The sequence below is a fragment of the Excalfactoria chinensis genome, chromosome 1 (genome assembly GCF_039878825.1).
Source record: "Excalfactoria chinensis isolate bCotChi1 chromosome 1, bCotChi1.hap2, whole genome shotgun sequence".
NCBI lineage: Eukaryota > Metazoa > Chordata > Aves > Galliformes > Phasianidae > Excalfactoria > Excalfactoria chinensis.
Genome location: NC_092825.1, coordinates 69,007,926 through 69,021,522, shown reverse-complemented (window position 1 = coordinate 69,021,522; position 13,597 = coordinate 69,007,926). Strand labels below are relative to the sequence as shown.

General features: G+C 44.2%; 1 long non-coding RNA gene across 3 annotated transcripts; it reads right to left on the bottom strand.

Moving 5' to 3' along the window:
* Positions 1–876: 876 nt before the first annotated feature.
* LOC140261045 (uncharacterized) lies at positions 877–13,022 on the bottom strand. Of its 3 annotated transcripts, none has more exons than XR_011905660.1 (7): positions 12,954–13,022; positions 4,528–4,601; positions 4,115–4,200; positions 3,779–4,001; positions 3,048–3,172; positions 2,777–2,942; positions 877–2,671 (listed from the first exon to the last, which is right to left on the bottom strand). It is a non-coding gene; the product is annotated as an uncharacterized lncRNA (long non-coding RNA). The 3 variants fall into 3 exon arrangements; XR_011905661.1 differs by having other exon boundaries at positions 2,777–2,832; XR_011905662.1 differs by having other exon boundaries at positions 3,048–3,169.
* Between the last annotated feature and the right edge of the window lie 575 nt (positions 13,023–13,597).

Genomic DNA, 13,597 nt, shown 5'->3' with positions numbered 1-13,597 from the left:
CCCACTGTTTTACCCAGGTGGGAAAGCAGTGATCCGTGGGCAAGAGGGGTGGGACCAGCCTTTCATCTGGTGTGAACTTCTGCAGTGCCTTTGATGTTCCTGGGTCTGGCACGTAAGGTTGAGTGGGAGCCCCACAATAATAATGTGAAGCCAGTGGAACCTGCTCAGATCCTCTGAAAAATCTGGGGTGTGTGGGGCTGCTGAGCATGGGGATCATTTGAATAGCATGACTTGTGGCTGTACAGATGGCTCAACCTGCAGGCATCTAATAAATGAGCAAAGAACCAGAAAGAAAAACAAACGCTTTAATTTTCAGCAAAATCTCCAAATTTCTTCCTGATGCAAAGCATGGAGTGCTGTCAGTATTCAGAGAAAAAAAAAAAAATACATAGGAGGGTAGGGGTTGCACAAGCTCATATCAGCTCCAGCTCAGCACACATTGCCCTCTCACCTCCCTCATGGCTGAACTGCTGGATTCTCCCCTCCTGCAGGTTGTCAGAGCTGCCTGCTAGGAAGCCTTTTGATTATTTTCTAGGATCCCCCGGTGCTCAGCAGTGTGGCACGGACCTGCCATATTTCCCCACTCTTATGCTGAGTGATGAGCTAAGCTGGGACAATCAGCCAGCACAGCTGAAAGCCATCCGTATCTGGGCTCTTATGGCCAAAGCAAGTCATCACATGTGACCATGACAGAAAATTCTCTTTGTAAGTGGAGTTTAAAGCCTCCATGGACCCCTAGAGTCAAGGGGATGGCTCTTCTTGTGGAGTTTTATCCTCCATCCCAAGGGCCAAGAGAGTCCATGGGTTGGGACGCAATGAAAAAGAAGCATTTGGGAACCCAGATGGAAAAACTGAAGCAGCTAAGAGACATATTTCAAAGCTCAAGCCATGTATATATATTTATAGATGTTCATCAGCATATGTATATACATAAGCCCCTCTTTCTGTCACAGAGATGTACAAACCTACATGCCCACGCATGTCCATCAATTGTCCCTTCGTTAAGTGCAGCCCAGTGACATGTTGCTGCCTGCCACTGTGACACTCCAACACCCACAAAGTCAGAGCTAAGTAGAGACAGCCAAAAGTCAAAGAGCTGATTTTACTGGTTTCCAATTTGGTGATGCCCAAGCCTTCATGCTTGCTGGGAGACTGCAGTCCCAGAGCATTGCCAGCCCTCTTGCATGCAACATGTACATTACATGTGGCTGATAAGTTTAAAAGTTCTCAATAACCAGACCATTTCACCTCCCTCTCTCCATCCAGTCTACCATACCAGGCAGACCATTAAACACATCATTGTGGTACATCTCACCACCTATTTTTATTACACTATCAGATGACGTGCAGTGACATGCAGTGATGCACTCTTTACCAATTGCAAAATCAACATGGACAAGCTGGTTTGCACCTATTGAGGAAAGTGTAGAAATTGGACTCTAATTCTCCTCTTATTTTCCAACATTTGTCTTGAAATCAATGAGATCCAAAGGAACTCATAATCTCAAGTGTCAGTTAGGGTCACAGAAATACTCTAAAGTGAAGGAAAGGCCTAAAAGGGGAGGAGAGGAAAAATAACATCAAATGTTTCCAACAGGAAATTAAAACTTTTAAGTCATTGAATATATGTTATTGTGCATGCTCACCTAAGCCTGTGTCAGGAAGAAGAAATAAAAGACTGGGGGAAGGGAACAGGAGGTGGAACAGGAATAGTGCTTGATAGCCAATGGTTTGTGCTCAAGTTTCAAACCCCCCCACTTCAAACCTCAGGGCATGAGCACTGCAACTAGGCTTTGGCAGCCAAGGCTTGTGCCAGCGCTGCAGGCACTTGTAAATCATTTGAGTGGGTAACATCCTGGCTCAGGGACCATCGCTCATCTGGGCACCCACATTTTGAGCATGGAGCAAAGGGACAACACAAACACCCTGCAAATCCCAGACATGCAAAGGTTGCTTCCTTTAGGGTGGATGAAGGGGCAGTAACAGTCCATTGTAGGGCCATGAGTAAAGAGCAGAGTGGCCAAAACCACACAGAAGAGTCACTGTGTACAAACAACAAATCTGTAGGTGGGTAGGGAAGGGCTGGGAATAGCTGTAAAGAGGACAAACATATTGCTCATGTCTTATAAACTCTAAAAGCCAAAGGAAGTTTCCCTAGGGGAAGCCCTTGATTTTTACTGTGACCTTCCCCACCAGAGTTTTTAGATGCTCTCTCCACTCATTTTTTTTCACTTTATGAGGAAAGACCTCCCCATTTGTAATTAACACTGCATTCTTATCACTCTACAGGATAAGGCCTTCAGTGGCAATTTCTGCAAAAGGCCAACAAAATGCAGAAATACTTTCACCCATCTGCTGCTGCTTCTCTGAGCTGTTAGGGAAAACTGCCTCACCAGGAGCATCCATATTGGAGTGAGCAGTCCATCAGACCCTCAGCATCTTTCATCCCTGGTGATGAAACTCTCAACTCTCCTTTATTATGTGAGGTACTAGAGCCTTCCTGACCATTGTACCTGCGGCTCAGAGCATCTTCAAACACCCCGCTCAATCCTTGTGCTTGAAGAAGCAGTGAGCCCAGAAAGAAGCTGCCTATTTCTTTTCCACTGCCACTGTGTTCTTCCCAATGGTCTGAGGGATAATCACTCAGTCCTATCTCCTTGCAGAGAAAGTGCTAGAAGAGACAGATACAAGTTTTCTGAATTTCTGGTCATTAGACTAAGCTCCTACTATCATTCCCATTTCTCCATGTATTTTTCCTCCACAACTGTTTACTTACTTTTTTCCTCACAGGCTTCCTTATCCTCACAGTGCATCAGCTCCCCTGGGCCTAATCTGGAGGAAAACAAACTGCATGCAATTTCCCGTTGTTTCTGGCAGGTTTTGTGCATGCACAGCACCTCTGCAGATTAGGGGTGAAACCTCTGCCCAAATCACAGCACCTACTATAATAAAAAGAGGGGGAGGGCAGGATTTCTTTTGCTCCCAAAACAACCACTTCATCAGATGTCTCAAATGATGTCCTTTGTTATTTTTCCCTCTAAACTTACAACTGGGAAATCACTGTGCAGGGATCCCTTGAAACTGATGTTTAGTGCTCCATCTGAGTGGTCAGGAACCAGACCTTGGCAAGCAGACAGAAGTTTGTGGTCTGAGTCTGATCCAGTGCTGTCTTCTGCAACAGAAGGGATGTCCCTGACTTTCACACTCTACCTCCACATATCAGGCCAACCCTAGTTTTCACAGGCCAGCAAAGTTTGGCTTCCAGACACAACCAGTGTGTATTATTGTTCACAGTGACAAGTAGCATCTGCATGCAGCAGATGGGATAGATTCTTGCAGGGTGTATTTTGATAGGACAAGGGGAAATGGTTTTAGACTGAAAGACAAGAGCTTTAGATTAGATATAATGAAGAAGTTTTTTTTACAATGAGGATGGTGAAGCACTGGAACAGGCTGCCCAGAGAGGTGGTGGACGCCTCATTCCCAGACATATTCAGGCAGGCTGGACCAGGCTCTGAGCAACCTGATCTTGCTGTAGATGTCCCTGTTCATTGCAGGGGACTAGATGACCTTCAGCTCTTCCAACTCAACTGATTCTATGATTCACGTAAAGTGCAAGCACCTCACACAACTCTGACCTTGAGCTCCTTACCATGACTCATTCATGCACATGAAAAAACTTAGAAAAAAGGTTTTTCCCTTGTGCCCTGGAAGATGCTTGAATAATAAATAATGTTTATAAAATGAACTAAAAATAGAGATCACAGCACATCATTACCTCCCACAGACTCTGAGGAAACATTCTGCTGGACCTTGAGAAGAAACAGGATCTTTGATTTTAAGCTGGTGAGCTGGACGCTACAAGATGGGGTGAATTCATAAAGCAGACCAGCACACTCCAGAAGACTGCAAATCTAACAGGAAGCTTGCTGACTGATGGGATTCACAGCACTGAGTTACCAAGTTCACTGCCTCCAGGCTGCTCACTGCAAGCTAAGTACCTGGAGATGGAAAAGCTACTTAGGTTCATGATATAGATGGAGAAAGAGGAAAAAAAAAAGTGGAGAGAGAAGAAACGTAGTGCCCTCAACAGTCTAGTTTGCGGGATACTTACCCAGGAGTGAAACAACTGACATCCAGGTCCCAGACTGAAGGCTAGCTCAGGATGATACCCAGATGCAACAGCTTCAGTTTCTAGGGCTGAGAAAGACCAAGTTTGACCTTTCAAGAGCCTGGGTATCAACATGCTCACCTGGCATATGCAGGATAAAGTGCCCTGAGGCCAAAGGACTTGACTGGATTTATGACAGTCTCTGTGAGCATACTCCCAAAAAGGCTATGGGATAAAAGTCAGGGTAGTGTTTAATATTGTGCTGAAAGCAAGGTCAAAGCAGGTGAGATAGGCAAAAGTTGATTTTGTAGACCTGAACAGGAATAGCCAAGAGGCACCATGCCTGTGCTGTGAGTACTGCACAAATATACATGTATGACATGTTTTGGATATATTACTAGCACATACTCACTCACCCAAGCAATGCAGAAGCGTGTGGTGCATGAGCATTTGGGTCCCTCTGCATTCCCTGTGTCCTCCTAGCAAACACCTAGCAAAAGAAAGAGAAGAGTAAAATCAAAGGTGATATATCACACCCATCTATTTTTAAGCATAGGGGGGAAAAAAGTAGAACATCTCTTAAGTAGTATTTTAAAAGTTTAGCACCCTCTGACTATGTCATCACAGGTCTATATTTTAGGAAGGTGCTACAGTTGGAAAGATTCAAGTTCCATCCTGTTCAGCATCCAGAGAGTTCAAAAGAAGATGCATATTATGAGCATGGGTCTGGCCTTGGCTCTGATGTGCTATGTTTACTGCTTTCTGCTTGGAGAACACCTTCAGATTTCTGATTTTCCCTGGGTGGGGGTAATTTCTGTATTCTGTGGGATTTACCTTCAGAATGACTCAGAGCTCTGAAAGTCCTTTTACTTTACTGTATCTCAAATAAGCTTTAGCCAGAGCCCATCTCAGTATAAACTGTATTTTTATTATGTATTTTGGTCACTAACTAATTAGGAGCAGAGCTGTAAATAAGAGATACCACACTTGCTCTCTGCCAGATTAACAATAATCCAAACAGCACTTTGTCAGCAGCCTGAAGCTTGTCCCTGAAAGGCTGAAATGAAAATGCAGTGAGCATCTGCCCTCTTCTTCAATAGCAGAGTAAGACCTAAAAAATGACAGGTCTCTCCATTCAGCTCACACATTTCAAGCTGAGCATATCTCTGTTCTGGAGGAAGCAGAAACTGGGCCCTGGGATTCCAAATATCAGGACTGTCAGGAACATGAACAGGTTGCACTGGGAAACTCTTATGGGCCCACAAAGATTGGTATGAGGCTGGAAGTGAAACTGTAACATCCAGGCTTTAGGGAGGAGAGGAAACATTCACCAAAAGAAGAAAATATGGTCCAGTAAAAAAATAGCGGTGACAGGGAGCCGCACTTGCAGGCAGCAACACTGAACAGACATCCTCAGAGCCAGCAAGAATTTTTAATAACCAATTTCATTGAACCCAGATAACATGCTCATAAATAAATAAGTAAATAAAGAGCAGCTGCTCTGGAGTTGCACATGAGTTTTTGTGCTAAGGATGGAGCATGGTGACAGGATCTGTCAGGATCAGTTTAACCTCATGCAGTGAATTTCACAAGGCATTCATCGGGGAAACAAGGAGTCTTCAGCCAAGCAAGAACAGAGTCAGTGACTACTTCTCTTCACTTGTTCCTCTTTTCCCTCTGCCCCTTCACCCACAAATCCAGGCCAAAGCCAAATACTGAATAAGACCCTGTTCAAATTATGTTTGAATGTGATGCGAGTTTGCATGTGCCCCATATATGTGTGAGACTAAAACCTGCAGGTGAAAAAAGCTACAGGATCAAGAACTCCGATGCCATCTGGCATACCCTATTTCTGTCTTTCAAGGAATATCTTGCTGAATAGGAGGCTTCTTTTCGCCAGGGCAAAATGCTCAGGGACTAGGTTTTAAAATAATTAGGAAATACTACTGAGAAGAAAGAGTACTTTTTTCCTACAGTTATGTATTTTTTACCAAGACAAATAGTTAAACTAGAGGCACTTTTCAAGGTCTATTCCCTGTTCTCAGGGATGCTACAACAAACACCATTTACTGACTCTATCAGACTACTGCATTCCTCTTCAAAGGGGGCACTGTGTGAGAAAATTATAAATATACTCAAAAGAAATAATTATTCTTGCAAATTGACACCTGTGGCAAAATGAAACATGTAAACGACCTTCATGAGATTAGAGAGGAAAAGCAATTCTGAAGGGCTTCAAGAGTGCTTGTGGCTTCTTTGGCAGGTACTTTCTCCCAAGGGTGAGTGGGACAACAAATAGTCCCAGAACATTAAAAGTAGGCAGAATATCAGGAAAGATAATATCACCTCATATTTTCACACCTCTCATCAGGCTCTGGTAAGCACTAGACCAAAGGAGAGCATTTATCTTGATTTACCAAATCAGTTTGTTACTACAAATGGCATTTGCTCAGTGTTTCATCCATCACACAACTGGAGTTTTTCTGTTTCCTTTCTGTTCAGGAAAAGGCCTAAGACTCAGATGTCTAAGGTAAGGGGATAGCAACATGGTTTTGCTGAGGAAACAAAACTTACTTCCTTTCCTGCCCTTCCTCTCCCCATATTTGGGGAACTCTGCTATTGTTCTTGCTTTGTCACTTGCAGGGAAATAAAGGCCTTGGGATTCAGGATAAAGTAACCCATGAGCCACAAGAAGCAGAGGACAGCCAGCTGAAGAAAGAGAAAACCAGGGGGTTTGCCTGTTCTCTCTTCTTCTGAGAGCTCCCCATCAGGAAACACAATGCCTTGGCAGATCCCAGTCATCAGGTACAAGGCCCTGACTGCATGCAGGCCCCAACTCCCAGATTCACTCCCATCCTTTTACGCCTTCTGTCTCCCCTCTCTCTTTCCTTTCTTCCATCCTTGCTTCCTGGTTCTCTCTTCCTAAATGGTGGCTTCTGACCATCATCCACAGTGAAGTTCAGGAAAGCTCTGCAAAACCTCCAGTGGCCTTGAAGCAGGACAAAAGCTTCCCTACAGAGGCCTTCCTCTTGTAGTAAAAGAAGCCACCAAAAGTAAACTCCTGTTGCAATTAGCATTGGGGAAAGGAAGGAAACTGCAATCTTGCACTGACTACAGAGAACAGTCTTTCAGGATATCTCACCTACAGGTTTGGTGATGGAACACACACAGCGGCATGACATCACAAAGGTTTTCCAAATTCTGGAAAGGCGTTGCCCTTTTCAGTGCACTTTGCAAAAGGACATCCTTGCCCAGAATCCCCACTGGCATTATGATGTCATCTGCAGCAACAGCAGCTATGTGAATTTTATTAACAAAGGCTTTTAGTCTTTAACCGTTTCTACTGAGAGAAAGGAAACAAAAAACAAAGAACAACAAAATCAATATTGTGTGCTGTGAAGTGGTTTGCTGTGTTCATGTTCTGCACACCATATGCACAAATACTGGCAGGCAGGACTTTACTTGTGACGTGAGTTGTGGTCAACAGAGGAAGCTAAAAAAGGAACTTGGGGTTTCTATTAATCAAATGGGGGGATATTAGCTTACTGGAATCTAGGATGTGTTACTGCTGATTTACATACAGCATAGGAGATATGTGCCTCAGAGATATGTCACAGAACAAGCCAACCTATAAACAGAAAGCATCTTTCAAGAACTGCTATTGCTCAGAATATTCATGGAAGAACTACATCTGCTTTCTTTCCCCTCTTGGATGTTTCAGGTGTGGGACGCAATTCCTTTGAGAAGGACCAAAAATCAACTGGACGTGCAGACAGCACAGAGCAACAAGGCCATGTCTCCAAATCTGGCAGAAATCCTGAGCTCTGAACCCTGGATGAGGAACAGGCTGATGCCCACTACCAGCCTGACCCTCTAAGGTCTCAAGAGACAAAAGAAAGCCTTTGCTTTAAGTAATTCCTTTGACTTCCCCTCAGCAGAATTAGACTTTGGGTAGATAGTAAGAACTGGGTCTTTTCAGTTTGTAAACATTTCATCATAAGAATTTTCTTTTATCCTTCTCATTGGGGTTAATTATCTAAGTAACAACGTTGTTTCTCCTGAGAATCACTGTGTTTGGAGATTGATTTATCTGTTTGGAACAGCCAGAGTTCATAATTCTCCTCTTTGGAAATCCCCTGAACTTAACTGAATTTGATAGGGAAAAAAGTTACAGTAGTGATGCTTCAAAGAACTAGTACAATTTCTGTAGCATCCTCATATCCTCTGAGTAACACAGCACTTTCTTCTCCATAAGAAAAAGGCAGTCATTCATTCTTGCAAAAATTCTATGGTCCTGTCCAATCAATAATTGTTTTCTTAGTGATGGCAGAGTCTGGAGAAGTTCTCCTTCCTGAAGATGATCAAAATGCTGCCAAATCTGGGATCAGTATAGCCTACTCTCATTTGTCATTTGCATTGGATTATGAGTTACCCATGAGTTAGACAACAAATCTCGCCACCTCTTAGGCTGATCCCTGCAAGAACTTGAATGTTTGAATTTTTTTTTCCCCTATCTGATGAGCTTACTGTCTCTGTCTCTAAGGAACATTAAAATTGCCAATAAGGTAAAATTCTCACATCAGTTGTGTTTGGAGCATATGAGGGGCTAGGGATGAGACAAAACAGCAGAGTAACCCAAGTTGCTGTCATGACGTCAACCTTAGGATGGACTGGGGAACAGCTTATCTCACACTGCCACAGTAAACTCAAGGTCTCGAGCTACCTCAGGCACTGCCTGTAACCTGAAATTCAGTGCTTTACCTGCCAATCTGGGTGGAATAAAGCCAGTAAGGGAAATCCTTACTCTCCTGTTTCTACCATTTCAGGCAGCACATCCACATCAGTGACTTACCTAATCCTCACCACTTCCGTGTGTAGCCTTTCCTTTGCAGCAAATGATTGTTTCATGGCACATGCCACAAGAGTACAGATGCTTTCTGCCAGCATCCTGGCCAGACTCTAATACATTCCTTTCACCTGAATTCCCTCTGCAGGTTCAATCAAATACAGACATTAGTCTTCCTTGGCAAAGAGTTCTCCTGCGCAGTGTAAAGCAGTTGCCATGCTTCACACCAGAAGCATGTAAGCACAAGGAAAATAACTTGTGTCATAGGACTGAGGCAGTCTGTAAGCATGGCAGGTCATTCAACGTACAAGACAGTTTTGAAATGATAGACACTGAGATTTGCATCTCCTCCATCCACCCCTGCTCACCCACCCCTCCCCATCACTGAGGGAACCAAAATGTCTCAAGGGGAGCTGATCCCAGGCAGGTTATACTGCCACAGGAATATCAGACGTACCAGGATCAGGGACAGCATGAAGGGATAAGGTCAGGAGGGAGAACTACTAAGCACTCATCCCTCCATTGATGGGCAAAGAGATTTATAGGTCAGTATCAGTGCAGGTGGGTGGATGTGAGGGAGAGCTGTGTACAGAGCCAAACCTTGTGTACCAGGGGAGAGACAGCAGCAAGTTTCAGGGAGCTGAGCTTGCCAAAGGTGATTTTTTTTTATTTTTTTTTTTAAACAGACAGCTAAGAAAACAGCTATGATTTTAACAGCCAGCTCCACAAAATAAGCCCTAAGTGCCTTTAGCACACCCTTCAACCTAACAGCATCTGAACTGTCTCTGAAAGCCTCCCTTGACCCTGCTCTGCATTTAAAATGAATTCCAAGGAACATTATAATCTGAACAAAGCAGAACAGAATTAGATTTAGGAGAGAGCAATGAAGGTGACTGCCCAAGGCCCAAAGCTGGAGGGGAGCTCCGCTATTGCATATCAGCAGCAGAAGCCAGCCACTTTGAGGGGCAGGCAAGGAGCTGCCTTTGCCCTGTGCCCCCAGAGTTTAATGCTGGCTGTGCTGTGAGAGCAGCAGGGCCAGGTCAACATTAGCAAGTGAGGCAGGAAACAAAGACCCCACACAGGATAGCTGTGAGGTGACTTAAACATTTACAGGCTTGCTGCAAGCAGGGGGTAAGGAGAAGTCAAGTTTTGTGCAAGAAGACAGTAAATTTCCTGTTCAGATCTGTACATTGTTTTTTCCCAGAAGTAAAGCTGCTATTTTCAAATTCATCACTGCCCTGATGTACAGAGCAGCGTCTGGGTTATTCACATCTGCTGCTGTGTGGCAGTTTGCAAGCACTACAGACTAATTTTGCCATAAGCAACTCTGGATGACCAAAGCAAGTTTTGAAAACCTCTTCAGATCACTGCACGTCAGTGTGCTCTGGGCACAGCCCACCACCCATTTCCCCTTTAGACTGAAAAAAGACACCAAAGGGACAGAGAGGAGCACCACAGTCATCTGGATCATTAATGCTGATGTTGCGCTCCACCAAGAAGCCATCCTCTAGAGATGTGGAAGAAGCCTGGTAGCTAAACAAGCTCTTGGGTTACACTCCAGATGGCACAAGAGAGGACAGTATTGAGAGGTACGAGAAAAAGTGAAGACATCCTGTTTTCAGTTCCAGCCACAAGAACAGTTCACAAGGTGAACCTGAACCCGACCCAAATTACATGAATTTGCATCACAATGAAAAAACACTGTTTCAGCAGTGGCTTGTGTCCTGTCTCCTCCTCCCTACACGATTTTCTGGGAAAAAAAAAATAATAATTTATATAGCATGAAGTTTTGCTCAATACACCACTTCCTCATTAGTCCCCAGCTACTTCTCCATCCAGGGCTATGTGGTCTCAGCCCTAGTCTGGGGCATGGGATGCCATCCCCAAGAAAAAAGAAAGGACTTCAAGTGCATGGGGAGTGGAAACTAGAGAGAAAAATCACTCACTGTTCCCAATCAGCTTGGAGGGAGAGCATGGACTTCCCACAGGGGAAGAACATCCCTTGTGCACCCCAGCTGTTTCTGAAACCTTGTCATCTGGACTCTGTTGGCATGCAGTTACTTCCATGTCCTTCAAGGATGTTGCCCCCATAGTCCACTCAAAAGAGAGAAAGAAAATACACAGAGATATGCTCAACCAGTCATGTTCTCAATAACATATTGAACAGAATTTGCATGCAAACCTTATCTTGATATATGTAAGTTCATTGTGAAATTTCAGTTCAAGAGAAATATTTCTGTGCTAAGAGGAAAATGAGTGGTGTCATGCCAGCCATGCTGCTCACAGGCGCCTGAGGTCCTCACCATGCATCTCTCAGTACCTTGTGCAAGCGTTGGCTGAAAGTGTACACTATAGGGTGGCCACTTCCAGAGCTTGGCGCTGGGCTGGTATAAACCAGTACAGATTATTTTGGTTACACACACAGAGGTTTACACCATTGTCACCTCCCACAGACGGAGCAGAATAAACCTTTCTTCTAAGATTTAACAATGGCTTATTCTCTTCACTTTCCCGCCTCCGGGTATTGTGATGGAGTAGGTAAAATCAGACTACAACATTTCTGATACATGTGCTTATATTCCTATTTCTGCCATACCCTACTGCCTACAAAGGCTTCTTGCTTGTAAGAATAGGCCACAGGTTAAACATCAGCTTAGTATGGATGAGATTTGGTCTTCAAATCCTTGTTCAGCAATGTATTTCTTCCACAGCCTCAAAAGCAATATCAAGTCTCTGGTTCTCATAGCAAAACCCACACCATTGTGCCTTCAAAATCACATACAAGGCCATAAAGCATCACTGGATGGAGGTCACACACAAAATATGATATATGGAGATACCTTAAATGCCTACACAGCTCATGACTCTGGTTTCACAACCCTACCACACGCCTGCAGACCTGTGACATTAGGCCACACATGCAGAACAAAGACATAGTGAACCTTATAGAAACTTCAGAACAGCATGCAATGGGATGCTGCTGAATCTTAGTGGTGGCTATCCCTGCTTTACGTAATTCTTGCTTCTTTCCTATCTTTTCTATCAGCTGCTTTCCCTTCCCTACCACCCTAATTCATAACAGTCACTGGCCTCCCCCTCCCCATCTTCCTGATTAAGATTTTAATGATCTGTTTGGACCAACATAGCTGTTTTTTCCTAATCTCATGTCAGGTACACATATATCAAAGAATCCCCTCTCCCTCCTATAAATTGAAGTGAGACACCATCCCAACCCATCCATATGGCAAAAATACACATGTTTCATAAAAACTTCATAGCTGTCACTGACTGTAAAACCAATACAAAGAGGACATCTTACCCAATCATTGCAAAGTCAAAGAAAGGAGGAACAAATTTTGCTGACTCTTCAACCCAGCTGTGACACTCCTAAGGGCTCCCACTGCAAGATACACAGCAGCTAGCCTGCTCACTGTGGCATCTCCTTGAGTTCTGAGACCATGGCACTGTCTGATCGTCCTTCCACAGCCACAGGTTCTTGACTGGACACTCCAATACTACTTGCACGCAGAAAGTCAGGTAGTGCTTCAAGTCATACTGAGGAACAGCGACCAAGGCAGAAGCAGAATAGCTGAACATAGTGGAGAGTCAGTGGAGATCCCAGCTACTTTTTGCCACCAAGCTCATAGCAGTGACTCTACTGCATATCTAACTTCCACAGCCATCACAGAACCAGAAGCTGGTGCTTTACATTCCAGGTATATGCATCCATGCCCGCAGTGAGCATCACAGACCCATTTGTCCCCAGATGACGGGCATGGCCCTGAAACTCAGTAAGGGTCCTTAGAAAGATCACAGAATTCCTCATGACTTACACCATGTTATAGGCCTTATTACCATCCTGAGCTGTGTTACTAGCCTCTTTATCTTGACTCATTTTATTCCAGTATTGGTCATATAAAGTGGAATAATACAAAAGATGGTAATAACACAAGAAGGATGGTGATAGCCAAAAGGTTATATATAGGAAAAACTCACCAATATGAATGCCTTCAGTCTGACTGAAAAATGCTGAGGCTGGCTATCCAATCTCCACAGGGGAGCAATCTCCAAGAGATGCCACCTTAGTGGTGGTCAGCCCTTAAATGAGGTCTAGAGGAGGTGGAGTCAAGCTCCACCCCTTCTGGGAGCACAGCTAAATTACTCTCACCTGTACTCCCACAGCTGACCTGACACTTGCCTCAGCTGATTAATCAGAGGTTCAGGCTGTGATTACCAGTTTCCCATACAGGTCCCCATTTTGCTGGTAAGGCAGAGGTTATGCTTGTTGGTACTCCTATATGGTAAACAAAAACTCCAAAAGACTATCACAAGCATGAGCTCATATGTTGCAAAATCAGTGAGTAAATTCACAGTCACCAAAAGTATTTGATCTGCCTGTCGCTACTGAGGTGCCTTTCTCTCACTAGCACCAGCTAACAGAAGTGCTTGCAGTGCTGTGCCATGTAGCCACGCTACAGCCCACTACCAGCTGGCAGGTGGAAAGAAGGGAGCATGGGATTTTATCAGTACTGATGCCCAAATGGGGGAGCGAGCAAACATAAATTAGGAAATGACAGCAACTCTTCTTGTGTTGTTGTGTTTCTGCTTGTGCAAAGAAGAGGAAATGCTCGTAGAGCTCA